General features: G+C 39.0%; 1 protein-coding gene and 1 long non-coding RNA gene across 2 annotated transcripts in view; both read left to right on the top strand.

The window, feature by feature from the left end:
* The window catches only part of lhfpl3 (LHFPL tetraspan subfamily member 3), a 38,012-nt gene that overhangs the window by 19,101 nt on the left and 13,407 nt on the right, over positions 1-5,504 (top strand). The gene's annotated exons all lie outside the window — the stretch shown is intronic.
* The window catches only part of LOC107680024 (uncharacterized), an 18,656-nt gene that overhangs the window by 4,844 nt on the left and 8,308 nt on the right, over positions 1-5,504 (top strand). The window contains exon 2 of the long non-coding RNA XR_001633110.1: positions 4,024-4,030. This is a non-coding gene — a long non-coding RNA (uncharacterized LOC107680024). The remainder of the gene's footprint in view (positions 1-4,023; positions 4,031-5,504) is intronic.

Below are 5,504 nucleotides of genomic sequence, written 5' to 3'. Positions count from 1 at the left end.
ATATATAATATATATAATATATATATATAATACAAAACAACAACAACAGAAATACTTCTGGTCCACTGAATATAAAGATTAAGAACGACAGGGTGAGTAAATAATGGCAGAATTTTCATTCTTGTATAAACTATCCCTTTAAAGGGATATTTCATCCAAAAGAATATATATTTTGAAGAATGTTGATAAATCACAGCTGACTGTAACCATTGACTTCCATAGAATTTTTTCCTTACTACTGAAGTTGGCTACCATTATCTGTTTTGTTACCAATGTTCTTCAAAATATTTTCTTTTGTGTTCAATAGAACAAAGAAACTCATTCAGGTTTGGAACAAGTGGAGGGTGAGTAAATGACAATTTTTATTTTGGGGTGAACTATGCCTTTAAGTGCTGTGATTGAAGCTGTATTATGCATAAAATTCTTGTTTTTGCTGTCAAAGGAAACAATATTTGTTTTAAAGGTCATTCAAATAAACTAGTTTATTAGGGTTTCGGTACAGAAGGAACACACTGTCACAGACATACACGTTGACAGCTGACCTCAGATGCACGAAGCTTAGTTCGCATGCAGCCTGATATTTGAAAACCACCTCTCCGGTAGTTGTCATGGAAACCGCACACTTCTCTGCCCTCCCTTTTTCTGCGAAGCGTCTATGTGCAGATGCAGTGTTGCACAATTAGTCTCGGTCGGATTCATACACGTGCCAAGCGGTGGGGGTCGAGTAGATGGGGAGTTTCGTACATGTGAACGACAGAGTTGCCCCTTCTGGAATTACTTCTGTAGACCACTCAGCAGGTGGTCTCTGATACTAATCAGGTTTCCTGGAGCTATAACACCAATTGGAGCAAGAATAACAGTGTTGCAGTCCTAACAAGAGCCATGGTGCCATTCCATTCATCTCTTTTCACTATATAATTTAGGAAACATTAGAGGAAGCGCACATTTCTTTTATTAAACCCCCAAACATCTGGAGGTGGTGTGAAGTAATGATTAAGCCACAGGGCTGGTTTGATTCCCGCAAGAAGCAAACCATGAAACATAACCATTCTGCCCTTCAGCAACGCACCTAGCCCCAGGAAATTATGCCTGTAATATGTTAATGACAGCAATCTGTAGAAACACTGTGTGAAAGTCACAGAAACTATTTCCATTGACTCTGGTTGTGGCAATTAATATTAAATCAGAACAACCTAGAAACCACCTGTATTACAAACACACAGCAATCTGCTGTAAACCGCTTAGAACTTTAGCAGGTGCATAGTAATGCCCTGACAACCACCCACAACAACCTAGGATACACTGAGAACAGATTCAGATTAATGGTGGTTGTGAAGGCAAGCATCACTATTACATTACATATTACATCTTATATTAAAACACGGATAAATCAACTCATCAACTTACAGTGTAAGGCTCGTTACCTTCCATTGTCAATTGCGTTCGTTCCTGTTATGTGTCCTCAATCTGTCCTAATCGATTCAGAAAACCTTCAGAAAAATTGTAAAACACCCTCCCGAAAACTGCCCACAACACCCTAGCAACCATTTAGAATGCCCTAGCAACCAAATAGTAATGCAGACCAATCTAGAAGTTGAGCAATCTCTAAGAGACTCCAAGACCTGAAATGGATGGGTCCAAAATGTGTACTTTTGGTGTGCTTCCAGGAGCAGGGTTGGGAAACTTTGCTCTAGTCGTCACCCCGAACACTGAAGCACAGGTATTTTTGACTGTTCTGGAGGGCCTGCAGAGTTCGTCTTCAACTCCTGATCAAACTCACCTGCCTGTAACTTTCAGTGATCATGAAAACTTTAATTATCTTGTACAGGTGTGTTTAATTAGGGTTGTAGTTAAACTCTGCAGAACAGTGACCCTCCAGGACTGGAGATGAAAAGCCCAGCCACTGCCCACAATACTCCAATTCAGTGCTTCCCAAACCTGTCCTGGAGGCCCCCCTGCCCTGCACCTTTTGTATGTCTCCCTTATCTAACACACCTGATTCCACTCATCAGCTCGTTAGTAGAGACTGCAAGAACTAAATTCGGTGTCTGATTAGGGAGACATACAAAATGTGCAGGGCAGGGGGTCCTCCAGGACAGGTTTGGGAAGCACTGCAATTAAAACTCAAAATGCTCAAATAACCACCCAGAACACTGCATAGTAACGCTCTGGGTAGGAACAACCCACAACAACCTAGCCTACTAACCATTCAGAACACCCTAGCAACCACCTAGAACACCTTAGCAGCTACATAGTAACACCCTGGCAACCACCCACAACACCCTAAAAACCACAGAATATGCAAAAAAACATCCTAGTAGCAACCACTGACAACAACCTACTAACCATTCAGTACACGCTAACAACCATCCATGACACCTTTGCAGGAAAAACCTTAGCAACGCTCTGGCAACCACCCACAATACCCTACCATTCAGAGCACCCTAGAAACCATCTACATCAGCATAGCAACTAGCATAGCAACTCTATATTTTTGGATGATTTTTGTCAATAACAATAATTAAACAATATTTTTCTTAGTGTGTTTTTATGCTGGTACCTTGGCTAGTTTAGACCTGTCATTAAAAATGAAATATGACACAAACTGCCAGTAGGTGGCGGCAAGTCCCTTAATGAATGATTAATGAGTGATTCATTGAATCATTAATTCAAACGATTCATTCAAAATGGCTGATTCATTTAGAAACTAAGCAAGTTGTTGTCTTTATGAATGGAATATTGAATCATTGACACATTCAAAAACAGATTAATTCAGGAAACACTGATTTGTGTTACACGCAAATGTTCTGCTCCGGCTTTGTTTGGAACTAGGCCTATTTTTGTTGGCAAAACACAAAAAACGTAGCTCACTCAATATTAACTTAATGTTTGTTGAACTGTATAAAAATCTATATCTCATTTGTGATCATGCTCATTCTAAAATTCAGGAAAACGGCACTCTTGCTTGTGTAATATTACTGCTTCATATTTTATAAATATGAAAAAAAAAAAAAAAACCCGTACAGGGATATGTTTTGCTTTCATAACTTGAATTATAGTGGCATAACTTGAATTATAGGGACTTTCGAGATGTGTTTTTTGCGAAGTGAGTGACATTACAATATTATCATAGATGATAAATATCACATACTCCAATAGCAACCAAAGCAATATGCTAAAAACTACTTAGAACACCATAACAACTGTAAAGACCCACAACACCCTACTAACTATTCAGACCCTAGCAACCATCCATAACACCTTATACCCTAGCAACTACTAAAAACTACCTATAGAAACCACAGCAATATGCTAAAAACCAGAACAGAACTTAGCAACTATATGGCAACCACCCTTAACAAGCTACTACCCATTCATATGCAACATAGCAATGTCCTGGCAACCACCCACAATGCCCTAGCAACCACTCAGAACATACAATAAACCACCTATATAGCAACCACATGACATGGCTAAAAACACTTAGAACACCTTAGCAACTGTAAAGCCACACCCTGGCATCCACCCATGACACCCTACCAACCACTTAGAACACCAGGTGCATGGTTAAACCCTGTCAACCACCCACAACACCCTAGCAACCACATAGCAATGAACACTTCAAACACCTTAGCGACCACAAAGCAATATTAAAAAGCAGCATTTGAGAAACAGTGAGTTTTTAGATCTTTTGTCTCATTCTGATCGGTCATTATAACAGACCCACACACATATGCGGTATATGGGGTGTCCTGCATTGATCAGCCCTCTCTGCTCCTGTAGAGCATCTAACCTAAGACCCGGAGCACAAGATCCAGGCACAGTGCAACAAGGATAAAACATTCTTAGGCTCTGCGCCACATCTGAGGAATATTAAAACAATCCCATCAGCCAACTTCAAACGCTCAGCTCACGCAGAGAAAGGAAAGAGGACATCTGCAGAATATTCAAAAATGCTCCTTCCTCTGAGTGCTGTCACACAGTCTGGGAAACCTGAGAGAGAGAGATTATCTCTGAATTTAGATGGGCTGTGCTAATATAATAAAACAGAACGCAGAGAGGGAAGCAAAAGCTCTAGTGTCTGTCAAGCAGTGAAGATGAGGACTGCATTTGGCAGGACACACCAAGCATCACACGGACACTTCAGTGAGCGCTTGGCAGGGCTAAATAAACTCCCGTCCTGGGGGCCCCAATTCAAAACTTATTGGTTTCCAACTGGGAAGAGGAAACAGCTATCACATAGTATTGCGTTCTGCCAAATACACACGTAACACGCTGGTCGCTATCCAAATAGGCTTGCTATGCCAATCCAGCTTGTGTGGTTGAAATAAGTGCATCAGAACGATAAAAGAGGATTTTTCTCTTAATCTGTTTGCTTTTTCTTACTGTCTATTAAGGGCTTGATGCGTGTCCTGTACAGCTCAGTATTTGTGTCTCTCTCCTCTCGTTAAATCTGTATTTTGGCACGCTCATTTAGTTTCCTCCCACACTTGGCGGGTGTGCTCGTGCTCGCCAGTAATTAATGACTGCCAAAATTTATGATGTTAAGATGTTAAAATTAAAAATTTGATTAAAAATGCAAAAATAAATAAATAAATAAACAAAATTCCCGACTTGTACACTATATGACTAAATGAAACATGCAGCATAGTAATTTATGGTTTGCATAATGAATATTCTTTCATATGCTTTTTAAAAAATATTTGGCAGTATTCAGTGTATACGGCACAGTATGCAATAAGTAATAAGCTAATATGACACTGATTTGAAACGTTATACAGTACATAGGTAGAGTCACAGTGCATTTTGAATCTGCAAATGATACATGAATGCGGTTTTAGAATTTTTCCAAAACCAAGAATCTTAGGTAGGATAGAATATTGCTGTCTACGTCCTGTACAGCTCAGTATTTGTGTCTCTCTCCTCTCGTTAAATCTGTATTTTGGCACGCTCATTTAGTTTCCTCCCACACTTGGCGGGTGTGCTCGTGCTCGCCAGTAATTAATTGGACCACCTGTTCCCAATCACCTTTACTGTTCCACCGCCCCCAAAGAATTATGGGATATGTAGTCTTTTGCGCTATAGGGTAATGAGGTTATATGTGCACATGTTAAAAAGGTTATGACTGCATATTTTCAAGATCTTAAACATAATGTGTTTTTGGACGTTTGGGTAGATTTGCCCTATTATATACATGAACTGCAGTGATGCACAGAAAATAGAAAGAGAAAGAAAATCATTGTACTGCTTACTGAATATTGCACAGTATACTGTTTTAGAAATAGCATGTGAAACAGTAAGCATTGTACAAAAATATTTTGTATGCTACATTATTGTCACATTTCCTCTGTGCGTTGCATGTTTAATTCACCGAGTGCAGTTCAGCTATCATCTTGGAAATTAAAACAAATAAAAAAAAAAAAATTAATAATAATAATAATATATATATTTTTTTTTTTAATTGGAAATGAAAAAAAAATAAAATAAATACTAATAATAATAAT

Source organism: Sinocyclocheilus anshuiensis, unplaced genomic scaffold (genome assembly GCF_001515605.1).
Source record: "Sinocyclocheilus anshuiensis isolate Anshui unplaced genomic scaffold, SAMN03320099.WGS_v1.1 scaffold200, whole genome shotgun sequence".
Lineage (NCBI taxonomy): Eukaryota > Metazoa > Chordata > Actinopteri > Cypriniformes > Cyprinidae > Sinocyclocheilus > Sinocyclocheilus anshuiensis.
The sequence above is the reverse complement of the archived record's forward strand: the minus strand, read 5'-3'. Positions and strand labels throughout refer to the sequence as shown.